At 33.5% G+C, this 20115-nt stretch overlaps 1 long non-coding RNA gene and 2 pseudogenes across 6 annotated transcripts in view; 1 reads left to right on the top strand and 2 right to left on the bottom strand.

Annotated features, from left to right (window-relative positions):
• The window catches only part of LOC146872407 (uncharacterized), an 87226-nt gene that overhangs the window by 12562 nt on the left and 54549 nt on the right, over nt 1-20115 (top strand). For 4 of the 6 annotated variants that reach the window (XR_014983248.1, XR_014983249.1, XR_014983250.1 and 1 more), the window contains 3 exons: nt 7172-7277; nt 12100-12182; nt 12313-14671. This is a non-coding gene — a long non-coding RNA (uncharacterized LOC146872407). Of the gene's footprint in view, nt 1-7171; nt 7278-12099; nt 12183-12312; nt 14672-20115 lie in introns of those variants that run through there. The other 2 variants (XR_014983252.1, XR_014983253.1) reach the window with 2 other exon arrangements.
• LOC146872408 (uncharacterized) lies at nt 4028-4683 on the bottom strand (annotated as a pseudogene).
• LOC146872409 (uncharacterized) lies at nt 4727-6637 on the bottom strand (annotated as a pseudogene).

The raw sequence follows: 20115 nt of genomic DNA on the forward strand, positions 1-20115 counted from the left end.
TTTTTGGGGAAATATTAAATATGTTAGAAAATAAAGGATATTTTCGTCAAATTTGTTTTTTCTATTACCGAAAATGCAAAAACCTGTGGTAAATTCGTGAGGAAATTTGTCTTTTATATGGAGCCACAGAATGCAGTAGATGATTCAACATACAAAAAGTGGTTTAGAATATTTATAGTAAATTTGGATGTAGAAATATTTTACAAAAAACGTTAAGCCTAAGTTATCGCAACCAAATTTTATTGCCTTACGATTTAAGTTCCAATAGCATATTGGCATAAGCAACAACAAGAACAGTCACATATCGAGCTTTTTCACGATTAGGCTAAGCGTTCGAAGTTGTGCAAATTGTACATGTCTCTTGATATATAAATGTATGTGTAAGGTACAACTAATTTTATTTTGCAAGATGTTTGATAAATAATAACTGCCAATTGATCATTGAACAAGAAATATTTATTATCTTAAAGTGAATAATAAATTAATACAATATTTTATTACAATTTTTAAATATACACAATTTAAATTATAAGCGTCTTGTTAAAATGTACAAAAATTTAATATTCTTGCATCATGTGGTATCTTTCGAAGCATATTGGTACATGTAATGCAATTTTACATTTTGTGCACTCTTACATTGTTGGAGTTACCTTGTACGATATTGTAGGTTAAGGAGTTAAAATTACTTCTAAATGGAAGGTAATATTTGCGTGTGTGTAGATGATAATAGTGCAAACTGATATGTTTTAAAATCCTATTTTGTGAACTTCGACAGCATCAAATGAGATGCGTGAAACAATTGAAAATCTTCTTTGTCCATAGACAAAAAACGTTAATAGAATTCATCCCAAAAATATTGTTGATAAGCATCGTTGACATAGTAAACAGCGTTATCTATCAATAATAACTTTCTCTCATTTGTCCGTTTTTAAGTGTTCGTTATTCCACTGCTGGAATAAAAATCATTGAAAATTATTCAATAAAAATGTTATAATTCATCTAAGCACTTTTCTAGGACATATATATAATAGGCATAGTACTTAAATATACATCTTTTGAAACATCGAGGCTTATTACTTTTTCCAATTAATAGAACAGGATTCTTGTCACGGGAGAAGAGCTATGATTCGACCTTTACTGATTTTATGACTCGATGCTAAGCATTCATATTGACACATGTCCTTTGCGAAAATGATTTCCATAACAAGCTAGTTTCATCTGCGTTATACACATTTTCCAACAGATAATCTTCTTTCCTTAGATATTCTATAAACTCTTTTTTAAAGCTGCAGATTTATCCGATGAAGGTTTTTGCCTGACATACGTCTACGATATCGTAACTTGATTTGAAATTTAATAACCAACTCGATAATGCTTTGAAATTACAATCTTCATTCAATTTTCGATTATACTATAGCTTTTTCGTATACGATAGACCCAGATATCCAATGCTTCTCTTTTGACAAAACCATTGATACATAGCCATGTCAAGAATTTCATTGTTAACAGACTTTATATTTTTTTGTGTGCACTGCGATCAACTTACTATATATAATTTCACACTTTCGTCTTATAATGTCAAACTCTTGATATTCCAATTTCACAAGACGCTGCAATTTCAGTTATTATTTTACCACTATTTAACCGACTTAATATTTCACATTACATTTGAATTGATAAAACGGTATGATTACATTTCGACATACAGGTTTAGAAAGTAAAGATCAATTGACAATGATATGTTAATATATGTTAATATCGCTGATCGCCACATATCCTCAATATTTATCCGGCTAATCGATGTTCGGAAATCGAGGTTCTATTGTTTTATATGTTATGATGTAAATAATTGATTCGAACAAACTCTTAAGTGATGTTGGTGAATATTCTATCCTCTATGTGATGTAATGTAAATAATGATTTGGACAAAGCTTTGGAATTTAGTGGTAGAATTTCAAATAGATAATTCGAAATTCAGCCGAATAAATTATAAACCAGTGATGTATCGATAGATAATCTTTTTCTAGAGAAGCAGTGTAAGAAATTGTATTATTTTCATTTGGTCTTTTATTTATTGATGGTTTTACCAACTTACTTGATTTTTGTATTGTCTTACTTTTTCCTATATTACTGTTGCTTTTTAATAGTAGTTGTTCGAATTTCAGAATTTTTAATAAAGCTCTCACATCAACACTTATTCTGTTTGATATACTTTCACGACTAAACATTTTGATACATTTGAAAGAATTACACTTAATGTTTACTAGAAACATTTACTTATGATTCTTCAACTAAGTCATGTAAGTAATTTTGATTATTTTGGAAAATTACTATTATATTATCTTTTAATTAATTTTCATCTGTACGATTTTTTTTTATTTCATAATTTAGAATAATTTCTTAAAAAGATTAAATATTTAACAACAAATCCATGGGAAAAACTATATACTTACATTGAACTACATCATCACAGTATTCCTATTTTAATCCTGTTGTGTACCTAAAATAACTTTGTAAATAGTTGTAAAATTAATATCTTTAGTTAGCTGGTTCAACTCCTGTATCCTTACATATAATTTATGTTTCCGACATTTCTGCTATTTTCTTTCCATTATGTTTTCGTATTAATTTTTTAATATTTTAAGATTTGTAAATTCTGTAAAAAGATCGTGTCGAAATCTTTGGTAAGTTTTATTCATGTATCAGTTTTTGGTTATTTTTACTTATTCAAGCAAAGAAAAGTATGTTGTGCCTTTTGGCAGCGAAAAGGATGTTTTAGTAGACTGTCGTAAAAAGATGTACGGTTTGTTTTTAGTAGCGAAAAGTAGCATGCTTCCCTTTTAGCCGCGGAAACTATTACATTAAACAGGTTGTATTCTACTGCAAAAACGAAAAGATTTATATTTTTTTTTTACCTGAAATAAATTCTTTAATGAAATAAGTAAAACTTAATCAATTAATGTCGTCATGCACATGGAGTATTCATTTATGAGGATACGAGTAGTAAAAATCGACACATCATTAACAATAGCATGTGACAATCTTTGTATCATACTAGAATTATATATCTTTTATAATTTCTCTTAATAAATAATTATTACAACAAAAAATGGTGTTTATTGTCAATCACGGATCACAAGTGTAAACAAACGTCAATTAATCTATTTAGATAATATTACTAAATTATACAATTGAATCAATTTTCTCGGGATAAGATTTTTAAAAACCATTGATGATAAATTTTTTTTCTTTGAATAATAGTTGATTTTTAGTATCGTAGGCATTTTATATATATTTCATAATATTTTGCTTTAAAACGTAGTCTTAAGATTTTAATTTTTATATTGTTTCTATTAAAATCATATTTAACGCTAATTGAATTCCTATTTAATCGCATACTTATTTCTCTGTAATAATTGAAATAAAAGAATTGAAATGATTTAAATAAAAGGTCAATTAAATTCTTTCGAAAAATTTTTAAAGTTAAATATATTTGCTTACAACTTTTCTTTAATAATGTATGAATTATGAACTTTCCATTTTCTCATGTGTATGCACTATTCATTTTGGATATATACGGATTTGTTTTTATAATGCTATTCGATACAGGTATGCATGGAATCATCATCACTCTACGTATGGCTTATCTCCGAAAATTTAGAAAAATAATGCTAAAATAATTAAAAAATATACTTTCTTTTTTATACGTTTTTGATTTTGATATTAAAATGTACCTATGAGTGGAATCTAATGTTGAAATCTACAACAGCTTTAATAAACATAATAGTCCATTTTGTTATTGTTTGATCTGCTGTAACTATTAACACTAGAACTACCAACAGTTGTTATATACCTATTTCTACCAAACCGGTCATTTTGACTGGTCTGATATTTAGTTGGCAAAATATAAACATTCAAAAAAAAGTTTTAAAGAAAATAAAATGTATTTTGTTCTAATATTGCAAGTAAATGATATATACATCTATTTACATAAAAGGTAGTACTATTATTTGTTTTTTATTTAGGTTTAGTTATTATTTGAATCACCACAATTTTTGCATAAAGAAATTTTTTTCGATGTACATTTACCACAAACATGTTTTTTACAGCCAGCACATATATTCATAGTTTTATTTTCATTACAAAAACCTATTTGGCAAGTTTTTCGTATATTAGAACTCTCGGGGCTCTTGAAGAGGTCATTCAAGTTTTCCAGTTCAGATGGATCTTTATAGTCTGTGCTAAGTTCTGCTAATTGAAACAAAAAATTTTTCCTCGATATATTTTCACCAGTTGTTTCGTTGTATAAAACCCAGGCATTTATTGCCTCTGAGTCGAGGATGTTAAAAAATACTTGAAGAGGCCACCTTCGAGATTCTGATTTCACATTATACTTCCTGGCCATCTGATCCGTCATGTCTACCTCGAATTTGGTTTTATTATAAAATATTATAGTTTCAGGCAGTTTTTTATTGTCTTTTTCAATGTTTACTGAATTATGTTTCGTACTCAGTAGAAGTACTTTTTTCGTTGCCTTACTTTTATATACTGTAAAGTGCAATTATCTGTTTTATAAATTTCAGATGAAAATCGAGGTAAATTATTTTTTTTTTGTTTGGCCAGTTTGGGCAATTTTCTTTTATTTGCACGAATTGTTCCAACCAAAGTAGTCCGTTTTTCCATGATTTTGATGCCAATGATTTGCTAGTAAAAAAATTATCAGTGGTTACATTTCTTCCAGCACCGGTAAATGGTTCAATTAATTTCAGAACGACAAATTCACTCAAAGGAATTGATGACTGTCTTGTTTCGTTCTTTCCCAAATACGGGAACCCATTTATTATAAATTTACTTTTGAGATCAGATGCCAACCAAAATTTTATTCCGAACTTATCGGGTTTGTTCGGCAAATACTGCGTGAATCGGCATCTCGCTTTGCTTGGGAATAGTTGTTTGTCGATTCTAATATTTTGTCCTGGTACGTAACAATTCTGGCTATTTTCAATGAATGAATACCAAACATTTGAAATTAATGCAAATTTATCCGATTGCAATCGTACATTCCGTTCATTTCTGTTATCGAAGCGGATAAATTTTAAAATATCCTTAAACTCCTTTCTACTCATAGTTTTCGAAAAAAACGGTCCCCACTTTTTAGACCAAAAAATGGTCCCCACTTTTTAGACCATAAATAAGATAATTTCAAATTCTTAGCTTCATAAGCACCACGTGCATATAAAATTGCAAGAAAAGCATAAAACTTTTCTTGAGATAGATCCCATTTTTCACCAAGAACTCTAAAAGCTTCTAGTTTTGTGCATGTTCTAATCCATCTAATCCATGTCATAATCCATCACTTGTCGATTAATTATAAAAAAAAAGCTCTACTTATAGTGCCCTTCATTACTCTTCGTTTTGCATATGCTGTGAGTCCAATTACTGCTTTGAAAATACTATTTATTAATCTCCTTCCTGGAGTAGATCCAGCTTTTATTTTTGTCCAGATAGTTCCATCAGGAGCAATTTCAGTTTGTTCACGGTCATTTTCATCCGAAAAGAACGACAATCTCAAAAGTCTTCTTGATCCACGTACATTCAGGATGTTCTCTTCTTCACTATTGCTGTCTGTGGAAACACACACTTCTTCTTCTGATTGATCCTCTGAAATATCTGCTGGTCCAATCTTAGGGTCAAAATCACCTTGGTCGATATCGGAAAAGTCTTCTCTTATATTTGTTATGATCTCTAAAATTTTAGGTATTTTCGGACATCTCGGTATTTTTAGGGTAAAATTTCTATATAAAAATATTCTAAATATATTTTCCCTTATTATAATAAAAATATTCACAATTTACTTACATTTCAAGCTACGATAACTATAAATTGAAAGAAATATATTCAGCACAATTGTTCACAATATTAAAAATATTTCAACCGTATACAAAAACTGCCAATAAAAAAATGACTGAATACTGTACTGAATGTAGGTATTTCAACTGTATACAACAATTATCAATAAGAAAATAAAAAAGTATCACAAGACATTAAAAAATTCCGAGAATTAGAGAAAACCCAGTGATTTCAAAGCAGTAATTTTGCCGGTAATTTCCATTGGCTGACGCCGTAGTGGCGGATTGCCGTATTAGAAACATTAAAAATACCGACCGGTCATTTTGATTATATATAGGTATATCACATATGTATATCAGAAAAATTTAAGTGAACGATCAAAATAATTTAGAATATATGTTAAATACATGAATTTAGTAAAAGTCATAATATTATTATAAAATATTAAATGAAATTTCAAGACATGATCTTGTGAACAATTAATATAATTGGTTATTTTGACCGGTCGGTAGTTCTAGTGTTAAAGATGCTCCATCACGAAAATCACCTATAAGTTGTTCCAACAAAAGCACGAGTTGTGTGTAAGTGAAAGTTCCTTGTAGCATTCCCCCACTTGCCTTATTTTTTCTTCGGTTAGTATACATTTAATTAAGTGTATTACTTCGGCTGCGGGAATGACCATATATCCAAGTTTCTTCATTATCGTATAGGCCATTTCATCTGGTGCGATGGATATTAGTGAAAGTGCAATTTTCAAGACTTGTTCCAGGATGCACTTTTGTCTCATGATGTCTATATATAGAGTGGTTGGTTACGTTTTGATGTCTCGTTCTACGTAGATGAATTTTGAATTTACATATGCGAATATGTCTCGGTTTTCCACAGAGGTTCTTGTTTTATTCTTGAAAATTCTACCAGGAGATGTTTCTAGTATTTATAGCTTTGGGTGCTCTATGCGTGGCAGAATATACCCGCACAGTGAGAAACCATTAGTCGTGTGAGCGCAAAGGTTTTTTTGCATGTGCCATCGGTAGAAATAGAGCCGCTTAATATGAAACTCCTTGTATCGATACTGTTTTTCTTTAATCCGGAGATAAACGTGTTGTGACCCAAAAGAAGACTTCCCGTTGCATGCATCTACTGACATAGTTGTTGAGTGAGTGAATACAAATACTTCCTACACCCATTGTGGACCGCCGAGACGTGTGAATGCATTCCACAGTGATAAATTATTCAATCTATTTCGATTCGACATTGTTGGATTCTTGCTGTATCGTAATCCGAAGCTTGCAACAGTTATCGAGTTGTTCCTTGGTTGCAGATCCGGTACTTCACATTCAGCCACATCCAAGAGGGAGAACGTTGAGATATTTAACAAACTGCCGGCACAGTCGTACACTATTAATGCGTTTATGGTACTTATAAAGGTAAGAGCTATTATAAGTTTTATTGTGCTTACTAGTAAGAGGTTTACGCGTCGACGAATGAATGATGCTCGGAGCTAAGCCTGCGCTGCTTATATCTAAGATTTAACAGCTAACGTAATGATGGGGATCTTACTTGACGATCGTCGTCATGGAAGGGAGAATGACTCTTGTGCCATGCTGCGCTTGCAAATATCATAGATCGGTGCTGTAGATTTTCATGACGGCGATTGATCGACATTTTATTTCGATTTATCGACCTTTAGTCGATTAGCGTGCACTATGCGAGTGCCTGTCGGAGTGCGTACCTTTGCATTGCATTTATTCATTACAGTTATAATTTTGTATGGTCCTATGTATTTGTCGTCAAGTTTCTCTTTATTCGTACCTTTAAGGAGGTACACAGGATCGCCTACCTTAAAATTAACAATTTTTGTTTTCTGTCGTAATAGATTTTCGACTTATTCTTTGCATTAATTAAATTTCGTCGAACTGCTTCTTGGGATTTATTTGTTCGTTTAATTCTCCTAAGTAATGTGTATATGTTTCGTTTTGAACGTCATTGTAAGTTGATTCGTTCGGAGTCCTTTCTAACCTCCCGTAAACTAATTCGTGAGAGTTGTAATGTGTTCCCTCGTGCACGCTAGTGTTATATGAGAATGTCACTATATTTTACCAATGATCCCAGTCACTGTTGCTTTGAATATGATGTTTTAAGAATTCGGTCAGTACATGATGTGATCTTTTTATTGATCCATTCGATTGCGAGTGATACGCCCTAGTTTGGTATTGATTGATTCTAAATTTCTTTGCGATTGCCTTCATGAGTTCTGACAGAAAATTAGTGCCCTGGTCGGTTAGAATGTCTTTCGGTGAACCAAATCTACATATTATATTTTTTATGAGAGCGTCTGCGACTTCCTCCGAAAAAGCTTGTTGTAAAAGTATCGCGACTGAATATTTTGTTAGTAAATCTTGGATAGTAAGTATATAATTATGCCCTGATTTTGTAATGGGCATCGGGCCCACGATGTCCATAGAAATTTTATCGAATGCCATTCAGGGTGTCTGTGATTGTCATCGGCTGATACGTTTTTAAACTAATGAGCTTCTTAGATTGGCAGCTGCAACAGTTTTGTATAAACTTCTGGATGTCGTGTTTTAATTTCGGCTAGTAGTACTTTTATTGGACTCTAACGTATGTTTTTGATAAACCTTTATGACCTCCAATGGGAGTTGTGTGATTACTATGGATTATCTCAATTTGTTCGATCTCTTTCGGTATCACTATTTCGTGTTTTAATATAACTATTTTCGTTTGTCTTCCTGAAAAGATTGAACGGATCTTTCGTCTTACGTCGGTCCAGGGTATATCAGCCACTGGTCTTTCAGCTATCCCCATCGTGTTCATTTGTAATTCGATAGCTGCGTCAAGTAGAGAATAAACAGCTTCGTCTAACGTTTCTAGCTGGATAGAGAAGGATATTCTTTCTTTGACGGGTAGTGCTATAAAATAACTTTTGTCATTTTTTCTTGTAACCAATACCCTGGCAAGAATTACATTGGTAATGACGGGTAATTCACCGTGGTCAGAGCTAATTCTTTTGCCCCATTGTCGACAGGTGTTCCATTCATCGTGACAAAATATGCGATGTTTCCGTTATGCATTCTAATTCGGTCTTTTATTTCTATGATATTGCTATCGATGTGTTCGAACGTTCCTATTTCGTTGCTTGTTTCGTTTTCGTGTATTGTTGACGTTTCGTTATCATTTCTGTCTTTGTATCGAGTTACATTGATCTTGTCGTATGTAGTGAAGGTTTTCTGAAATGTTTCGTTTTGCGTTACCGAAGAGTCAATTCTTCGTTTTTCGTGGGACTCTTGAAAAGTAAATCGTTTATTTCTTGGTTCATAAAGATCTTCGTCACTCGAGCTGCTCCCTGCTATCGGAAGGGCTTGTTTATATGAATCTATGGGTTTTTGATATAAGGCATCGGCGTTTACGTTTTTTTTTGCCTGCTTTGTAAATAATTTATAATCGTACTTTGTTTTTTAAAGTCGCCATTAGATCAATCTTCAAGTTGGATCTTTTATCGAGTTCAGCCAGACGAAGGGTTTTGACCAAACTGAATTGATTACCGTATAAATACGGTCGAAAATGACTGACTGCGTATATTATGGCGAGTAATTCCTTCTCTAATGTTAAATAATTTTGCTCGGCCTGATTTAATAAACGCGGTGTGTAAGCGACGGGCAAATTTTGCCCGATTTCTCCCTGACTCGAAATTCCGCCTATGGCAAATTTTGAAGCGTCTGTAGTTACTATGAATGGTTTGGAAAAGTCAGGATATTGAAGGAGAGGTTCCTTACATAAAAGGTTATATAAGTGGCTAAATGCGCGGTCGTGACTCTCTTCCTACTTAAATGGAACGTCTTTCTTTAGCAGATTCGTCAGAGATCGACTAATAGCGGAAAAGATAGGAATAAAACGTCTGTTGTATCGCGCTAACCGTAGAAATTGTTTAATATTCTTTACTGTTCGTGGTGTCGGAAATTCCTTTACTGCACTGATTTTTCCCGTCAAGTTTCACCGCTAAGGCTCTTATTATGTGTCCCAGATAAGCGACTTCTTTTCAGAGAAAGTTGCACTTATCTGGTTGTAACTTGAGTCCTGTCTCTCTTAACATATATGAGAGTTTTTTATAATTTATTGACGTGTTCGTTGAAGGAGCTCGAATATATAACTATATCGTCCAAATAAACAAACATTTCGCTTGCCTGTAATCCGGAGAGAACGGAATTCATCAGCCTTTGAGACGTTCGTGGTATGTTTTTTAAATCAAAGGGCATGCGAGTAAATTGGTAGTGCTCGTATGAGGTGTTGAAAATGCTGTTTTCTGTGTGTAGTCTTTATTCATTTCGATTTGATGAAAACCTGAAGCTAAGTCAATAGTGCTGAAATATTTAACGCTACTCAGATGATTTAGAATTTCGGTTATATCCAACATTTGTTTCCATTTGATTCTGCTTTTTTTGGTACGATTCATAAAGGAGAATTATAGGGTGACACCGATGGTCGTATCACCTCATTCTTTAGCTTGTTTATTTGTTTGTTAATTTCTTCTTTGTGGATCGGCGGGAATCGATATACCGGTGTTGTGCCTAGCATGTTTAACAGATCGCGTATGTGTTAATTTATTGCCTGTTAAGTAGAATAGGTCTAAAGCGTCTTTAATCATTTCTTTCGCTACTCCTTTTTCTTCTTTATTCAACGTTTCTAAATTTATGTACTCTAGTATTTGTCTGTAACGATTTTCATCTATTTTGGAGATCGTTCTGCAGGGTCGTTCAAAGTGAGAAAGTTTTGTACGGAGAAAAGAGGGATCGGAAGATATTTCTCGGTTTAGATTTTCTGCGTTTTCTTTTATGTTATGCCTGCATGGGTTTTCGTAAGAAGCACTCTCTATGTTGTCGGAAGCGTGTGAGTCACGCCCTAATACGGAGTCATTCGCTTCATCGGCCATTTCGAATTCTTCTATTTTGACTTCTATTTTGACTTCTATTTTGACTAGGAACTTAAACTTATTCCACATCCTTCTGAGTATTAAAGACTCTTGTATTCGAATGTCCATCGACATTAGATACAATTGCTTTGCAAGCGTAGATGCCATCTCCCAAGTTTAATAACGGAACGTAGACCGTTTTTATATTTGTATTTGAAACGTTTATTTTCAACAGATCGCATGTTCTGGCTGCGATTGTTTTCTTTACGTTTTTCCACATCTTACGCTTTTATTTAAAAAGTTGATTTCTACAGATTCGTTGAGGAAATCGGTCCCGAGAATGCCACCATGAGGAATCGGAAAGGAGTTGGGTACGAGATAAAATTTCACCGAATATCCAAATAGGTCAATAGTGCGAAAGTTATAAGTCAAAATAATCTCGTCGGTAATTCCACTTAATTTTATTTTTCTTGATTCCTCAACGAGGATTTCATCGTCGGCTTTCTAAATTTTTAATACATTTGGCTTGGAGTCTTAATCGATTAAAAATGTTGTTTCTTTTTTTTTTTAGATCTTTGGAGATTATTTTCACCGCTGGTTTTTCCGGGTTATTCTCTAGTTTAATTGTGTGAATGTGGACGGGATTTCCGTAGTTACGATTTTCACTGGACGCGTTTGTGTGGTGTTTCCCCGCGTCGCGTTTAGTCCCGGGGAGGACATTGCGTTTCCCGAATTCCTTTCGTGCCACATCTTTTTCCGGCATTCTTCGATTGTGTGACCCAGATTTTGGCAATATTTGCATTCCTTCCTCGGAGCATAGGAATTAGGTATGCCATGTTGTTCGTCGGGTTGCAGGGAAGATGGAGGACGATCCCTATACGAGTATTCGTGCGGTCCGTTCTGTCTTTCCCACTTTGTTTTATAGCACTCCTCTTTCACGTGACCGATCTTGTTGCAGTGCGCACAAAATTTTGGCGTCGGCTTGAAATTTATCTCTCGTGACTGTCTATCCCTAATCTCCATTGTACTACTGTTTAACGGTCTATCCCTATGAAATTTGGTTTATTTATATCTTTGGTGACGTAGCCGGTCCTGCTTGATCATCAGATAATGTTCCTGTGCTTTCTTGTATGCATTGAATATGTCCCTACACGTAGTTGGTTTGATCTCTATCCTGTAATCTCGTGGAACTTTCGCAGAAGCTTACCAGTGTAAATTCCTCTATCTCGTTAATTTTCTCTTCCGATAACTCGTTAGCTTTAAGAATCTCTTCCTCGTAAATTGCCTGCTGTAAATCTTTAACTTTACTTATGTATTGCAAGATGTGCTTGTCAGGTTCCATGCAGATGTTATTTAATTCGGCCAGATCGTCTAGTGTAAATATTTCCCGATCTTCTACGACGATGTAAGTTAAACCACTGAGATTATTCATAATGAGGCGAATTACTGTTGCCTCGCTATTTGGCGGTGTTAATTCACGAGCGTGTTTGCATGCTCGAATAAAATTATTTAATGTTATATTTCGTTTATCGTAGGTCGAAACAGCGTCCACGGCTTGATAAATCACGTGCTTCTCGTGAGCCGCTCCGCGTATCGTCTACCTGTCGCTGTGCGGTTACTATTTCCCGCAATAAAGATTCGAACGAGGTGAAATCCGGTTTAACACTTTGAGTGCAGAATACTTGTGGCCTATGCAGTCCGTACGGACGGCGCGTGGCTGGCGCTGACGATCGCCGGGGATTAAATACTTTTTCGCGCAGTGTGGATCTCGTTGACGTGTATGACACATTATAATATAGTATACAATCCAATTACTATTCCGTTGTCTATTTCACATTGAATGAAAACATTTTTATTTTCAATATGTACTGTTTACTTACTTGCTAGAATTTGAAATCCCAGTAATTTGATAATTATAATGTATTTGGATATTCAAAATCAGAAAATTAAACAAATTATAAGAAGGATTATATATAATCATGGAAAGGCTTCAAATATATATATTTTAAGAAATTAACATTTAATACAAAATTAATAATTGATTTGCGTATGATAAATCTCAAAAAGAAGTATCATTTCATAATCTGACGTTGCATTTTTTACATTCATATAGTGTATCCTTCGTTCTTTGCTGTCTTCTACAGACAAGATATTTCCTTCTTGTCGATTTTTTCTCTGCATTTCAAATTTTTGAAGGGAAATGTCTCTCAGTCAAACGAAATGGTAAGTTTTCTACGCTTCTTTTGCCACCGCCCGCTTGTTTTCTATTTTGAAGGTATTTTTGCAGAAGTTGTTTAATTAGTGACAGATGAAAATCGTTATATTGTAGTTTTTTACCAGTCACACATTGATACAGGACATACGACTTATATAATGAGATGTCTACTAAATGGAAAAAATACTTCTTATACCACTTTAGACATTTTCTGTATGAATTAATTGCACTTAGAACCATGTCAACGTGGTCTATAGAGTCCATTTTGATGTTGTAATCTGCAACACATTCTGGTTTTAACTTGGGCGATCCTGTAAGATAATTTCTTTGACCAGATTCTTTCATTTTCGGTTCGTGAGCACTTGATAATATACATACATCTTTTCTATCTCGCCACTTCAATGCCAATAAATTATCTGTACATCTGTAGTCAAATTGCCCTTTTGTCAATTTTCCCTCAATATGGGGCATATCTCTTCTGTTTTTCCGTACTGTCCCAAACGCATTAATTTTATGCTTATGAAGTACATTATACAAATGCGGGCTTGTGGACCAATTATCTGGTATCAATGTATGGCCCTTTTCAAGGTATGGATGTAAAAATGTCATAACAACATTTGCTGATTGCCCAATGGTTGTAGAATTATGTACAATATCTGTATTTTTTCCGATATATACTATATAATCTAATACATAGTTTGTTGTGCAGTCGCACAGGATAAATGATTTGATACCAAATCTACTTCTTTGGGACGGAATAAATTGTTTAAAATAACAGATTTTTCAATAACATAAGACTTTTGTCAATGCACAAATCTTTGTACGGGTAAAATGACTGTAAAAAAGAGTTCTTCAGAGTATCAATTGTATGTTGTATTTTTATCAATGAATCATCACTTTGTACATTATTATCATTAAAATGCAACATTTGCAATAATATCATGTATCGCACCATAGTTCTTCGAAAAATATTAGTTTTTAACATGTCATCGGTTGACCAATATTCTTTTAGAGTCAATTTCTTCATCCGCGACATTAACATCGTGATAGCCAAAAATCCGTACATCTCACATATTGATGTGTCTTTCCAAGTATTAATACGAGAAACAATTGCCGATCATATACATTTGACCATAGTACACTGATCATTTTTGCCAGGAGCGTATTTGTGTCCATAGTCCATACTACTATCGCATCTGCCGAGCACGTATTTGCGTCCATAGTCTATATCGATAGCTTTCACTGGACACATACGTGCGCCCATAGCACTCAAAGGGTTAAATATGTTACGTCTCACTAGGCACGGACCTTAAAACTAATTTTCTAAGGAGCTCCGACTTTCACGAGATCTTGTGCCTTTTCGGCAATTACCTGCCTGGGCAGTTCTTCTGGCTCGAGATCGGCACCAAACAGAATGTCGAAGCGACGTTGCAAACGCTCTCTTATCTCTTGGGAGAGTGATTCCAGACTGGATTCCATACTGAAGCCTTATTTCAAAATACCTCGGAGTTCTAGGAACCAAGACAGGAAGGTCCACTGAGGGGAATCCACATTCTGGATGGCTGCAAGGGCATCAAGCGGTACGGTGGAAGGTTCTCTTTCTTCTCTTCCACGGGCTCGACACTTAGTACGTCGTTGTAATTTTTCGTTTTATGTTAGAATTCCTCTAACACGTTCACGCCGGGGTCAATTTTCGTTTGTTTTCTTATGAGGCGGCGCTCGAATTAATATCGCGCTTCATCTGGCAGCGCGTGATTATTGCCTGTTCACCCTGGCATTGCAAGGGTCAGCCAAAACTTTGCTTGAAATGTTTTAACAAATTACATAAAAAATAATAAATAATGAAGTTATAAATAAAACAGTATCAGATTTTATGTTATTTTTACCGTATTTGTGTTTTTTTTATAATACTGTATAATTATGTTTATGTTATTGAACAAAACTTATGTTTCTGATACATTATTAATTATAATTATTATTAAAAATAAATGTTTTTAATGAATAGACGTTAAACTTTCATTATTTTAATTTTCAGTATATAATAGTCTAATACTTCAGAACACAATAGAATGCGTTCCGCCGGTGACCCGCGCTATCCGATGAGACAATCTAGTGCGGGTCACCGGTGGCCCGCGCCGGAGTGTACGTGTCAATAACCGACGTAATAGATATTTCCTGCCACCACGACGTACTTTAAGCATAAAGGTAGGAAAACGTGACATCTCCCCCCTTAAGTAAGTCGTCCGGAGATTTTGTTCTTCAAAACGTTTTCTGAGTGCGCATCTATTATTTTCTCTAATGTAGGGTACCTTACTGATTTCCTTGATGCAGGGGTTGGAATCACATCACTTCCTTTCATTATCACTGGCTGGTCATTATTTATGCTTGCACTTGAATCATTGCTATTCGCAGAATACCCTCAATAACCTCTTTATGGTTTCCTGGTGATGGTTGACGAAGAGAAGATGCATTAAGGAGCTCCTAGCAGATGCACACTCCAACCGTATACCACATGAAGTGTATACCCTCTGATTATTGCGTCCACGCAGAGTTTGATCTCTTTGATCATTGTGAAAGTCCGATTACTCCCACACTTGCCGATTCGAAGGTTAATCGACGTTTGTCTGTTCGTATTCTGCCAGCTAGACGAGCTGGTTATAGATTTCCATGGAGTTCGGCGTTTGCATGGGGATATTGCAGTCCTCCGTGTTCTAGAGTCATGATGTTCATAGATGCTCCTCTACAATCATATCCTAGCAAGGCGAAGCAGATTTTGGCCGAACATACGATTATTGTCGTTATCGCTAACGCCTGCATAGTTCTGAAATAGAATGTTACTCGACTTATCTTTAAATATTTTTAGTTTATTACAATTCGCTATTTTTGTTGTTCCGTCCATCTATAATTTAACATTATTTTGAGGTAGCAGTTCTAGTATCTTATATCGAACCTTTATATCGAACTCCAAATTTTGATGGAGATCAATATTTTCAACAAAAAGACCTCGTCTCCTTTTAATGTTTAAAGATTTATCTTGCGGTCATAATATTTTGACATCATTTTTTGACATCTTTTTGGTTCTCCTAAGATTCCATCGCGCTACCTCTTGCATATAATTAATCTTAACTAACTTGATATAGTACTCTAGAGATGTTTGGTACATGCTTTCTTCTAAGAATGGATCTGACGTCGGTATTCGAGTTATCCTCCCGAAAGCAAGTTCGTGAGGCAAGAAGCGTGTTTTTTCGTGAATGCTGGTATTATAAGAGAACAATCCAGCCATTCATCCCATTCTTTTTCTCTATTTGTAAATTGTTTAAAATATTTCATTAATACGTGTTGTGATCTTCTGATCGACCCATTAGATTGCGGATAAAATGTTGTTGTTTTATATAGCTTAATTCGTAACTTCCTCGCTATTGCTTTTATCAGTGAATTTAGGAAGTTGTTGGTTTGATCTGTAAGAATATAGCGCGATGACTCGAATTTGTATATTAACACTTTCGACAATTTTTGGTTTATAATGGCAAGAAAACTACAATTCGCATTTAAATTGTGGCATCACCAAGCGACAGAAAGACAAATGTGATAGCTATGACCTCTATCACAACTGAGAACAATAAAAAATATATGTTGCCAGAAAATGAAAAATTTGCAAGTAACCACAACGAACTAACAAAAACAGAAAGCTATAAGAGAATGAAAAAAAGCCTCAATCAAAGAGGGCAAGAAAGAAAAATATGGATTAAATGCACACAGGAAATGGACAGTACGTATTTTGATGAAGATGACAATATAATGTTTTATGATCTATATCTAGAAAAAATAGTGAAAACAATTGAAACAACATAGTAGAACAACAAACATATTAGAAACAAACATAGTAGAACTCACACAGAAGAAAGAATACCAAATAGATTTAAAGTGTATATCAGAAAAATTCATGATTGAAAAATTTGTATGTAAACACTCAAATGCAGAACAATGGTTAGAGACATTTGAAAAAGAATGTCGAAGATTCGAAATTAAAGAAGATAACACGAAAATTGAGATTTTAAGATTATTTCTTGACAGGGCATGTTTAGACTGGCACTCAGCAACACTAACAGCATTGACAAGGGCGGCTGGTTGGAACGAATGGAAACAGAAATTTTTGAAATCATTTGCAGACAAGGGATGGAGTACAAGTATATACACTATATCCTACAGATATAAAGAAGGTTCACTAATAGAGTACGCTATGAGGAAAGAAAAACTTCTACTGGACATGAACAACAATATCAGTACAAAGACTCTGATGATGTTTATAGCAGCAGGATTATCAGAATTCATAAGAGATAAAATAGATAGAGAAAATTGTCAAAGCCCAACAGAATTACTACAAGAAATAAAAAAATGTGAAAATCTAGTAAGTAAGAACAGTTTTACAAAAAAGAAAGAGGAAAGACAAGATAATAAGAAGAAATTTGAAGAAAAGAAACCATATAAGAATTGTGAAAAACTAAACAAAGATATTAGATATCATTCAGAGGATTCCTGTTGGTTCAAATAGGAAAATAGAAAGGAAACCAAAATAAATGGAAACAATTCGATGATAGAAGTAGATATATGCAGGGGACAAAAAAAACGAATAACCACACCATTGATCAAAGTAAAGATAGTATTATAAGAGAAGTTAGAGGTAAACGGAACATATGACCCAGGTTCCCAAGTCTCTCTAATAAATTCGAGACTAGTCAAAATAAAAAAAAGAGACAGAAGATAAAAATAAAATATTTTTAAAGACGGTTAATGGTGTGACTCAAATGTATATCAAAGAAATATTAAACATTGTAATCTATAATGGAACATAATTATTTAAATAACTATTAAAAATATTGAAGCATCAAACCTTGTATAATAATGTTACTAACCTTTCCTATTACAATTATACATAAATAGCATTCACTTTGCATGTCACAAAAAAAATATGTAATGCACATTACGTTGCTTAAAAACTATCGTTTATTAAAGTATTTTTTAGAATCAATTTCATATATAACAACAACGAAAAATATTACATCTTATAAAAATGTAAAACAAATCAACTGTTACAATCACTTTTCCAGCACATAAAAAAATGTTTAAAATCGGTAATAAGTTAATTAATATTTCGAATGATAAGAAGTGCACAGTTTGAAAGGATATTATTAAATATATTTTTTTCATGAGTCCTCAAAAATAATTATATTAAAAGTATAATTGATACCCCTAATTTATTTAAAAAACAAGTTTATGCATAATAAATCAGATCTTATTTATACAACTTTATTTTTTCCAATTATTATATATAGAATTTATATTATATAGAATTATCCTTAGAATTACAATCTTACTAAATAATTTTTGGCTCAGAGGAGTTTCTCACTTTGGCTCCGTTAACGAGCAACAAGAAATTAGCGATTTTAATACTTTAACGACCGCTCACACAACATGTGTGTGATGCTACCGTCACACTGATTACGTGTTAGCGTCAGCCACTGTGATCCGGTTGAAAACGTCGTAAATTGTTTCCTCGGAGATGATCTTCTAGAGTTCATCGCGGTAGAAAAAAATAAATATCATGCACAGAATTACAGGAAATTTAAAAGAGGGAAAAAATGCGGAATGTGGCTTTACGATATTTCAACTAAACAATTTTTTTAGATTAGTAATAATTATGGGGTTAATTAGAAAGGCAAGAATTAGCGACTATTGGACCACTAACCCTATCATTGAAACACCAATTTTTTCAAAAACCATGAGCTGTAATAGGTTTCGAGAAATCCTGACATATTTACATTTTTCTGACAACGTAAAAATGCCTCCAAACGCTAACAGGTTGTACAAAGTGCAATATTTTCTCGATTACTTTTCCAAAAAATTTGAAGAGAACTTTTTTCCAAGACAGAATATATCCATCGATGAGGGCATGATACCGTGGCGCAGACGACTCAATTTCAAAGTATACAATCCAAGTAAAATAACTAAATACGATTTACTTGTCAGAATGGTATGTGCTTCTGTTACTGGTTACATATTGGGCTTCAAATTATATTCCGGTACGGGACAAAAAATAGAGAAAACTGTAATGGATTTGTTAAAAAACTACTTCAATAAGTGGCATCACGTATATATGGACAATTTATACAATAGTGTAAATTTGGTAAAAATATTAGTTTTGTATAAAATCAGACTATGCGGAATAATTAGGGTACATCGGGGTTTACCAGAATTCTTTAATAAAGCTAAATTAAAAGTGATGGAAACCATATTTGCTCGTCAGGGTAATATATTGCTGCAGCTATATAAAACTAATAAAAAAAGGGACATTGGAATGATATCAACTATTCATATAATGCAGATATTTTTGATACCGGGAAAGAGAATAAAAATGGTGATGCAATCTTTAAACCAAAATGCATTATAGACTACAACCGGTATATAAAAGGGGTCGACCGCGCGGACCAATACTTGAGTTATTACCCCATTTATAGAAAAACAAGAAAGTGGACCAAGAAAGTTTCTTTATATTTCATAAATTGTGCCATATTTAACTCGTTCTGTACATATCGACATTTGGACAAGGAGCACATTCGGAAATTAAATTACCACATCTTTTAATTAAATTAGGAACTGCGTGGATTAAAACTAATGATGGTGATCCTACTACATCTCGCGTCGTTCGTTCCAATCCAGTGGAAAGATTAACTGGAAGAATAAAACATCAATTAGTTCAAATATCGGCAATAAAAAAGTGTGTACGAAGGGATTGCCATGTTTGCTATGCAAATAAAATTAGAAAACCTACATATTATATGTGTAAGACATGTAAAATACCATTACATGTAGGTGATTGCTATAATAATTGTCATACAAAGGAGAAATATTAAATTTGTTGTTAAATTGTTGTTGTTTTTTGTTTTATGTTAACTTTTTCGTGAATTTAATAAAGTTCTTTAAAAATTAATTCTTCAAAAATACTGCCGGCCCCTGGCGACGTTCGACTGCATAGACATGCGGTCGTTAAAGTGTTAATGACAAAACTTTCTCAAAAATCTACTTTGCCAGTTCACAAAGTATAGCAGAGTCTTACTTGTGCTTT

This window comes from Vespa mandarinia, chromosome 18, assembly GCF_050613455.1.
Source record: "Vespa mandarinia isolate Hongniang chromosome 18, ASM5061345v1, whole genome shotgun sequence".
Taxonomy (NCBI): Eukaryota; Metazoa; Arthropoda; class Insecta; order Hymenoptera; family Vespidae; genus Vespa; species Vespa mandarinia.